The sequence below is a fragment of the Callospermophilus lateralis genome, chromosome 3, assembly GCF_048772815.1.
Source record: "Callospermophilus lateralis isolate mCalLat2 chromosome 3, mCalLat2.hap1, whole genome shotgun sequence".
NCBI classification, from domain to species: domain Eukaryota; kingdom Metazoa; phylum Chordata; class Mammalia; order Rodentia; family Sciuridae; genus Callospermophilus; species Callospermophilus lateralis.
The window spans coordinates 124,164,340-124,175,458 of NC_135307.1; the positions used below are offsets into that span (position 1 = coordinate 124,164,340).

The following is an 11,119-nucleotide window of genomic DNA, read 5'->3' on the forward strand; positions in this document are numbered from 1 at the left end:
CACTAATAAATATGTCAGTAAATTGATTCCATAGTCTATACCAGAAAGCAAATGGATGAGATGAACTTGACCCTGATTCTACCATACATACCTAAGTTCATTGTTTTAATTGAAAATTCAGTGAAATTTGAGGATAGAATCAGAGTTGCCTTTGTATAGAGACTGTTTCTGAACCACTAAAATGATTCCTCGGTGTGTATGTCTGTGCTTCAAGATGAAGATATATATTAATAATTGACAACTTTCCTTCCCCATTACTTTCTAAGACAATGTAATCTAAATGTAAGAAAATGAAATCTAAAACAGCATTGTAGACCTTCTCACTACCCTTTCTCTAATTTTAAGGAGGAATATTGAGGCAGAAGTTAAGCACAGGAGGAAAGAGAAAGTCACATAATTTATGTGCATGTCTACATGTTTATGGAAATGCAGATGAAAGAAAAATTGAATCTACCCTACAAATAGAGATCCAAAAAATCACAAGTTTGTAAAAGATCGAGCTTAAAAAACCCAAAAGTGTTTTCCTTGAGATTCTAGAACTCTAAATTTAACTGTTGAAAGTACCAGTATGATAAAGGACTTGTTTTACTTATTAATGCAAAAATCTGTCATCAGGCAAGCTAACCTTGCAGATGTAGCTCAGCACTTTGTAAAGTACAAGAACGAAAGAAAAGGGACTCAGTTTCTCTAACATTTCATTTCACATGGTGATTGACATGTTGCTTTTTACCTGTGATATACTGTTGAACTGTGTTTAGTCTAATTGTTCACCATAGTAATGTATTTTTAAGAAGTAAGATATTAGCTCACTGAGCACAAAATATATAGAGTGAGAAAGTCAACCCTTTGTTCAGTGAGCTCAAGACTATCATCCCATCTTACTGCATTCTTATAAGTAGAGCTCAGGTGTAGAGTAGAACATTTCTTTTTCAGACACAGTCATTCACCTGCACAACACAAAGCTCACTCTTTTAGATTATAGTTCAGGGATGTGCTAATTATATAGTTTCTTGTGAAGCGGGATGGAAAAATACAAATGCCACAGGGAGGTTGGATAAAGTACCTTCATTAGTGAGTTTTCCATTATTATAACAAATATCTAAGATAAATCAACTTAAAAAGAGGAAAGGTTTATTTGAATTCATGGTATCAGAGGTTTCAGTCCTTGGTGACTTGGTCCCATTGCTTTTGGGCTGGTGGTGAGGCAGAACATCATGGTGGAAAGTGCATGGTGGAACAAGATGCTCCCCTCATGACAGCTGGGAAACAAAGAGAGGAAAGAATGGGCCAGGGTCCAAATAGCTCCTTCAAGGGCACACCCTCAATGACCTAACTTCCTCCCGACCAGGCCCCACCTCACCAAGGTTCCACACTTGCCAATAGTGCCAAAGACTGGGGATAAAGCCTTTAACATATGACTTTGGAGGAAAATTCAAATAGAAATTATAGCAATATCTTTGGTTCTGTTTCTACCAAGATACATGCCTTCTCAAGGCATTGATTATCCCTCTAAAAAGTAGAAGTACTATTGGTAGGAGCTATCACCATGAACCTGAGACTAATAGGAATACAACTCATACACCCATATATCCACTTCCTAATCTCTTCACCCCTGTAAGCCTACTGAGTTTCACTGGGGCAGAGCATGCCCTGTTACAGGGGAATAGCAAGTTTCTTCACCCAATGGCTCATACCAGTTGAGTTGACAAGTCTCAGAAGCAAATGAGATGAAATCTTTATATTTTAAAATAAGCATAAAATCCTGTGAACCTGTCATCTCCAGGAAAGCTCATAGCAAAATTTACATTGTTATAGAAGAAAAAGTGTTCCTGTCCCAGTCGCCCAGAACCCTCCTCTAACTCTGAAGATGTATTCTGTATATGAAGATACCCTGTGGCAAATTTCCTTCCTGCAACAGAGCTGACTTTCATAATCAGACGAGGAGGCCAATTTTCATATAGCCTCCATCACCCCAGAGCTTTCTTGGCAAGCATTAGAGCTGGTTTCTCTAGCCATGTTTAAACTTTTTCTAAGACTCCATTTAGAAGTCAGCCTAGTTTCTTTTCAGATGTTATTCAAGGCCAAATCATAATCTGTAATTCAACATTCAACACTTCTTTCACATGCTATTTTAGACCCTCTTGTTTAAAACAAGGATTTATTTTACTTTATTTTGCTTTAATACTTCTCTTATTCTAGCGGTTCAGATCCTTCCTGAAGCTATTTGCTTTGCCATGTCCCAATTTAACACTGGGGAAATGAGATTGATGCCACAAACAGAAAATTATGGAGATGAATCTCTCTTTGGGGGATGGATTTAGAAAGAGTAGGAGTTGAAGAAGCTTTAAACAAGAAAATAATGGATAGCAAACATTGACATAAACATTAATAGTAAATTAACAGTAAGTTAAGGTAGCAAGGAAAGAAACAGAAACAGTTGATGAAGGAGAGTTGGTTTCAAATAATTCTTGCAAGGTTTTATAGGAAGAATCTGCAGATTACTAAGTAAATATGGGAAATGAAGATGAGTAAAGGCTTTGAAAAAAATGCTAATGCTCTGGTGACTGTCTCTGAAGCCCTGGGATGGCTCTCTGATTTCTACAAAGAGTAGCAATCAGAGCTGACATATGGAGCCCTAATGTCCCACCAACTGGGATCAGTGTCTGCTTCATTAATTTTTAAAAGTCACACAAATCAAGAAATTACTAAGCCGGGTGGATGGCACATGCCTGTAATCCCAGCGGCTCAGGAGGCTGAGGCAGGAGGATGGCAAGTTCAAAATCAGATTCAGCAAAAGTGAGGCACTAAGCAATTCAGTGAAACCATCTCTAAGTAAAATACAAAATAGGACTGGGGATGTGGCTCAGTGGTTAAGTGACCCTGAGTTCAGTCCCCTGTACCAAAGGAAAAAAAAAAGTTACTATAAGTATTGAAACATTCTTTGAAAAAGGTTTTAAATCCAAATATGCAAATGTGTATTCATTAAAAAATCTTTGCCTTAGACTGAGATCTTTACTCCCTCCTTCCCCCACTCCCAGTACTGAAGATTAAACCCAGGGCTGCGTTACCACTGAGCTACATTCCCAGCACTTTTTATTTCATTTTGAGACAGGGTCTCTAAGGTGTTGATGCTGTTCTTGAACTTGCGATTTTCCTACCTCAGCTTCCTGAGTAGCTGGGATTAAAGATGCAAGCCACCACATCTGGCAAGATTTTCACTTTGCATATGATTGTCTTTCTTTGTTTATCTTGCATTAACCACACCCATAAAATTTAATTTTTGCTGACCAATTTGGGATCTCTTAAGTGAAAAATTTAAAGACATTTATAAAGCAATTGAGTGAGGAATCTTCCCGTATTAAGTTTTTCCTGCCCTTAACATCACCTTTCCCACTCAACAGTGGTAGTGTCCAGTTTTTCAAAAGTATTCAACTCATTTTTTACAGAACAATTCTCTTGGACCATTCATTTTTTCCCAAAGATTACACAATCTTTCATTATTATTGTAGTTAGAATCTGAAACTTTCCCCAAAGATTCATGTGCTAAAGGTTTTGTCCCTAGCCCACAGTGCTATTGGGAGGCAGTGGAGCCTTTAGGAAATGAGAATTAGGTTATTGGAGGTGTGCTCTTGAAGGAGATTTTGGAACCCTAGTTTGTTTCTTTCATTCCTGGCCAAAAGTTGTACAGGCTTCCTCTACTATGTACTCTCATCATGATGTGCTACCTTGCTATAGGTCTAAAAGTAATGGGGCCAGGTGACCATGGACTGAATCCTGTAAAGCTGTAAGCCAAAATAAACCTTTCCTATTTTTAAGATTATTATATCAGTTATTTTGTTACAGTAACAGAAAGTTAATAAACCATTACATTGCACAGTCCAATAATTCATGTAATGAGGATTCAGGTCTGAGATGAAAAGACTCACTAGTTGGATGCATCCCAGTGGCCTAGGACATTCCCTGTACGTGAAGTCTGTTTTAGGATATGTCTTAATCTGTTTGGTGTTACTATAAGAAAATACCTGGGTAATTTATAAAGAAAATATATTTATTTATGTTTATAGTTCTGTCCTTGATTGGGCAGCCACAACTGATCAGCTTCAATTGAGGGTCTCACATTAAGTCATATCATGATAGAGAAGCAAAAATAGGAAGCAGGAGCATTTGAAAAGAGCACATGTGCAGGAGAGACTAGAGGAGGTGCAAGGCTTGCTTTTTAAAACTGCTCTGGAAGTAACTAATCCAGTGCTGTGAGACCTTTCTCACTTCCTTGAGACCTAATCCAGTCTCCAAAAAACTAACCCAGTCTCTTGAGAAAATCGTTAATCATTCATGAGGGCAGTGCGCCCATAATTCAATCACTTCCCAAAGACTCCACTTTCTGACACTGTTGCATTGAAGAATTAAACATCAATCTGAGGTGGGTACAGGCCATATTCAAACCACAGCAGGAGGTAATGAAGAAAATTTATTACTCTCAGGCTCCAGCATTTGGTACAGGCACATTTACAGTACCAAGAAAGCAGAGCTGGAGTACCTACCATCATCAGCTCTGAACTTTAATGTAGAAATTAAAGGCACCCAAAGACAGAATGCTATGCAAAAGAAATGGCAGAAAAGGGCAATGAATTATGAAGAGAATGGAGAATAAAGGAAAATGTCACCCAGACAATACAGAAAAATGTCACAAAGCAACAAAATATTCAAGAATTTTATCAATGGAATTTTTTTGTTGCTGTTCATACAGTTTTAAAAACTGCTTAAGTTTAAAACAAAAAGAACATTTTTTTTTTTACCATTTTAGCACAAAGATTCAATAGGTTAACAGTTACCTGTGAGTTAGCTCTCTGATTTTTCTTGTTTCTCATGGAAGAATACTCTTGTCAAATGAACACACACCATTTACATATGCATTAAGTAACATAATCAGGCCAAAGGTGCCAGCAAACATGGGTGAGAGCCCTGCTCCACACTCCACCACCTAGAAAATGCATCTCCCTCACAGACTTCTTAAGACGATCACATGAAGTAATGTGTGTGAAAACATTCTGTTCTTTTTCCTCACCGTGTGTCATCTTTGTGTTGGAGGCAATGAGCCAAAACATGGAGCTAATATGTTGGACCAGATGCCTCTTGAATCAGCTATGTCTTACTTTTGGTTCCACCAAGTAAGTATACCTCAGAGATGCCTTTTCCATTGTGGATACTGAACAAGCGCTAATGAAATTGAATATAGAAATTTTCTGATGCTGACAGTGTATTATACACCCCAACGGCCCCCACATTTTCATGCTTCTAATATTTCTTAATCACTATATGGGGATGATAGATGTGAAATGAGAAATTGTTTGCAATAAAAGGCAGTTTAATAGCTAATATGCATAAGACATTTTATCACAAATGACCTAAAGAGCCTAGAAACATAAAGTTAGGGAATGAGAAGTGTTGTGTGAAATCACATATGTCTCTGTAGACACATGACCCTTGTCCTCTATGTAATTAAAATGCTACTGAGGTCGTTAAAAGTTTCCTTTATACCAGAAAGAAAATGTAGGACAAGAAATAAGTATTGTAGACTTTAGTCTCCTTTGAAGAAAATGAATATAAAGCATTCTACTCTCATGTTGGCTAAATGAGCTGTATATAGTGCAACAATGCCTGCAACTGGGAACGTAGAATGCAGGTTATGGCTGGAGGTCAAGATTTCTGCTATCATTTATCATTACTTAAACTGCCTGCCAATTTGAGCAAATCAATGTTTGGTTTTTTTTTTTTCCTATTTTGCTTTACCTTAGCTTTCAGTTTAAAAAATTACATACAAGATATAGCTATAAGCTTAATTTTCTTTCCTTTTGGCTTAAGCAGATATTGATAATGAGCAAACACATGCAAAGTAGGGCTCAGCCGGCTCTCCAAATCCACTTAACTCCTAGCACTGCTCTTCTATGGATGACCCAACCACTTTTTCCAGCTCCTGGCTGGTCCCTTGTTGAAATCTCTGGTCTTATAGTGCTGAATAGAAGTCAGCGTCTTCGGAGAGGGAATGGATGGGCTGTTGTGGTACTGGTGGTAGCCTGTGAGAGGACCTCTGTGGTGAGCCGTACATGATTGCTGCTGAGGGAAGCACCAATGGTGATGGGGTAGGCAGCTCCAGTTTTCTTTGAAGCTCTTACTATGTCTGTATTTGAACTCCAGGACCACCTTGGCAATGCCAGGCAGCAGGGGAAGGAAACCCAGGCCATGCTAACAAAACGGAGGCAATGGCTGCACAGGCGTTCAGCTTGAGCCCGCAGCCAGGGTCCCCCCTGAGCAGCAAATCCATCAGTAGCAGAAGGAAGCTGATGAACTCAAGTCCAGTGTAGGTGATTTGGGCTCCCAGTGATAACCAGAGGATCTTTGCCACAAGCCCCAAGGGAAGGTTGGGGAGGAAAGCCTTCTCCATCAATCACTCCCCTCCAAATCAGAGAGTAGGATGACATGGACCTTGCAACGTGGCCAATTCCACCAGTTCTTCTCACCACTCTCAGCTGGAGGCATTAACTCAATGAAACCTCAGCACCTCTTCCCTGGTTCTTCCATGGTTTCCTTACAGGGTAGTCACATGCCGCTCAGAAGGTAAGGAAGGAGAACTGGTTATCCCCAGTCTCCCAGCTGTATTGAACCACCTCTCCTGGGTTGATGCACTGGGGACACCCCTCTCCAGGGACATTGGCATGTCAAAGCATGTGGCTGCCAAACTCCCCACCCACCCTTGTTTAGGGACTTAGGCACCTTCTGTGTGCGTACAAACCAGAAGCTGCTGAGCAGGGATGTTGTGGACAGGCTGAGTGATAGCAGGCTGAGGGCAGCAGACTATGAATGAATCTGTTTTCCAGAGAAGCCCTTTGGGAGTTCCATTTCCTGGGTAAGAACATTTTTGAATCAGCTGAAAGGAACTGCTTATTCACTGTTGCAGTTCGGAGGAAAACAAGTTTCCGTTTCTTCTGATGGGTCTTAATCATTTGGGTAGAATGAGTGTTGAGTGAGAGGATGTATCAGGTCCCCTCTTCCCAGCAGAGGGGTCAAGTGGTGTATAGTGGGTTGGAGAACATGGAAAGGATGTTCTGACAGTGGAAAACTTAATTTTTTTATATACGAGGAGGTTTGCTTTCTGGATGGACTATCACCAGTTATATTATAAACAATGGTTTATTTTTTAACATGGCAACAATATAGTTACATATTATATATTATAATATATTATATATAAAATATAACAATAATATAATATCTAGAGACTAGATACTATACAATTAGGACTCCTTGGCTAGTATGTACACAAAATATACAGTACAGAAAAGTTAAGTGAAATGCACTTTACAGAGCAAAGGGTAAGCTGAAATTGTCTAATACACTCTAGTAAAACAACATTTGCAGCCCCCCTGTCCCCGGCCTCAAACCAATGAACAAGTACAGACAGTATACTGCTCAGAGGTGGTTTAACATTCCAAACACGTTATTTCCCATCACTTCTAAAATTTATTTATAAAAAGTTTATTCTACTATTTCTACTTTTAAACATATCAAGCACTTATAAATACATAGAAGGACTAGATATTCCACATAAAATCGTGTCCACTGCGCACAGGGCTGGTGAAAAAAAAAATGCACACATGGCAACGGCTATAATCTGAGGTATCCTTTAATATGACCATTTTGCCATTAACCCTTTCCCTCCTCACTTCCTTCTCTCTATTTTCAGTCCAGTGAACAAGTACAGGCATATTTAATGCTTAAAGACAGTTGAACAAATTCATACCCAGAAGTCATTTACAAATGACAAGCTTTCTTATGAATTTCAACATAACATGTATAAAATGTGCCAATTTTACTAAATACTTGGTAACACACTGGAAACCTCTTTAACATTTAGAAACTAAATGTTTCAAGTTGGGACTCATTTTTCCATTATATATGCTATATACACATCAAAAAAATGCACAAAACATACAGAAAACTTATGTCTGAAAATGTCCAACTACCAACACACTAAAATATTACCTTTTACAATTGCTTCCCTCCTCCACATCACTGAACAAGTACAGACAGTACTGTACTGCTCACAGAGGTGGTTTAACAATTTCATTCCCCAAATACAATATTTCGTATGAATTTTAGCAAAAAAGGATATTTACAGTTTGATATTTTATTAGCTCTACATTTAACATACACTGGGCACTTCTGAACATCTAGACAGACTAGATGTTTCAAGTAAGGACTCAACTTGTCCACTGTGTACATGATAGTCTTGAATAAACTTCACATGTGTAACAATAGTTCTAATTTGAAAATGTCTTCTATATATATATATAAGCATTCTGGTCCTTCACTGACCTAGTGGGCTGTAATACTCAAATTTTCAGAAGACAATCTTTACTAGGAATTTTAACACCAAACATATAAATTTTGCTTACTAATTCTACTTTTGTCATACACTCTCAACCTCTTTAACATCTAGAAAGAGTAGATATATTTTAGGACTTGTTTGTCCTTTATATATACTATGTACACAGAAAAGTAAAATTAAACACATAGACATAAGGAACAGTGGTTACTCTCACCTCATTATAAGTATATTGGCAAAGGGTTCCAGAAAACCAGCACTCAATGCGTACCACCCAACAGGAGGCTTTGGATATTGCTCGCTAACCCCCCCCCATGGCCCCCCCACCCACCACCAAAATTCATAAAAATGCTAAAAGAAAGAAATTTACAAAATGTGTTATACTTTACCACTTACACTTTTAACATCCATCAGGGACTTTAGAACATCTAGAAAGACTCAATATTTCAAAAAAGAAGTAGTGAGTATTGTCAAGTGCATATACAGCAATGAGGAAGAAAACGCACACACAAAACAATGGTTATAATACAAAAACATCTTTCACATATAACCAGTCTGGCCCAGGAGCACCACCTTCTCATGGTGGAAGTCTCCTCCATGTCCCCTAACCCACTGAACAAGTGTGGACAAGTGTCGCTCCTAGAGGTGTCTACCAATTCCATTTTAAAGTCACTTCCAGAAGACACTTCTTTCCTGATCGCTGAAAACAAATGGACATTTACAAGCCGTGTTATTTTCTAATTCAATCATATGCCCACAACCTCTTTACATCTAGGTGTAGCAGAAGTTTTAAAAGGTTGGGGCAGAGTTGAGAGCAGCTTTTCCATGTCATTACACAAGCCTTCTATAAACAGCCAGTAAGTCTTCCCAAAAGGTGACGGGCACTTCCAATTGGCACCCGTGGTGGGTTCCTCCAGTTTCTCTTGGGCAGAAGGAAGACCACTGCTCAAGAACCACAGACCGTCCACTGGTCTTGGTCTGGGGCTTCGCGCACCTTCCAGGGCCTCTAAGGTCTTCATCCCCCTTGGCCTGGGTGCGGTCTGGTGGAGCCACCCAGAGCTCACGAGGGCCCCATATGGCCGAGCTCGCTGGCCCCCTCGCCTTCCCGTGCCTGAGATGCCCATGAGCCTCCACCACGTCCGGCGCCCTCAGCCACCTGAAGGCTCCACGTCCTCAGCGGTGGCTTTGCCGGGGACCCACCAAACTGGGCTGGAGTGGCGGTCGCGGGGTCCCGGATCCTTCAGGTCGCTGCCGCTGTCAGGTCATTCAGGTGAGGAGAGGTTCCAGGTCCTTCTCAGCCAGGCCCAGCCTGTGGGCAGTCGCCATAGAGCCCCAGGTGTCTGCAGGGTGGCGCCGCGGCCTGTCCTCCGCCAGCGGACCCCAGAGGGCTGGGAGCAGGCCTCCTCCTTTCTCAACAGTTTCTTCCCTGAACATACTACCGCTAGATAGCCGCAATATTCTCAGTCTCTTCTCTTCTTAAATAATGGATGATGCATAAAGATTCTTGTTCCAAATTCTACACTTCAGGAAGCCTCTTTGTAGTCTATCGTCCCATCCACCACTTATGACCCACCACTGCTGCTTTGGTGCTAATTGTTTAACTCGTAAACTCTTAATAAACTTTATTTATCCTCTTTCTTCATATGATTCATTTATTTATTAGTATTCCAAACAGGAGACACAGAAAACAGACTAAAATAAAACTCAAGCCCATTCATTTTCTTCTTGCTGAATATAGATATTTCTAAACCCAACATTCTTCTTATTTCAACATCTTCTCCAAATCTCACCCCTTCTCAGAGCTTTGACTATTTCCTCCTTTTTTGTGACTCAAGTTAACATTCATTCTTCATTTTCCTGGTGCCTCTGAACACTTCATCGGGGTCACTTGTGGGCAATCCAAGTTGAGTCAAAAGGCATGTTCACTTTACTTCCCCACAAATCTGTATCTCTTTGGGGTCCTGTCTTCATCAGTGATACCACTACAGCCATCCATTGGTATCTGTGGGGGACTGGTTCCAGGGTCCCCCCACCTCCAGGATACCAAAATCCTTGGGTGCTCTTGTCCTTTATATGAAACAATTTTATGTTTTATATTTGCACATAATCTACACAGTAGATCTTCCTGTATTCTTTAAATCAACTCTAGATGACTTAAATACTTAATTAAATGTTAGTTAGTTAAATGTTCTGTAAATAGGTGTTACACTGTATTGTTCAGGGGAAAATGATAAGAAAAGTCTGTGTTTAGTACACATGCAATTTTTTTAAAAAAAAATTCTGTGGTTGGTTGAATCAATGGAAGCAGAAACTGTAGATAGGAAAATCAAATGTACTAACCCAGTGGCCTGAAAAATTGGAGCCAAGTCTTTGACAAGAGCTGGGGAAGGTAGTAGGAGTAAGTTGCCTGTACTAGGTCAGAACCAAACTTTGCCCATTCAACTTTTGCCTTCTGCTCAGGATCTCCACTCTCACTCAGAGGATTAAGGCTCATCTTCCTTCTCTGGTTCCTTTTGACAGTTCATGGTCATTTTCTCAGTCTGCAAAATCTCCCCTACAACCTACTCTCGATATTGTGGTCAGATATATGATCCTGAATCACATTTTAATATAGTATTTCCCCTTCTCAAGAGCCTTTACATGGCCCTACACAATGCCCAAGGTAAGAGCTGTAGTATGAGGCTTCCCTGTCTCCCATAACCTTCCCTGCACCACCACTCCCTTCTACCCTAGCTC

General features: G+C 39.9%; 1 pseudogene; it reads right to left on the reverse strand.

Annotated features, from left to right (window-relative positions):
* Positions 1-5,929: 5,929 nt before the first annotated feature.
* Positions 5,930-6,912, reverse strand: LOC143394183 (germ cell-specific gene 1 protein-like; annotated as a pseudogene).
* Positions 6,913-11,119: the final 4,207 nt, after the last annotated feature.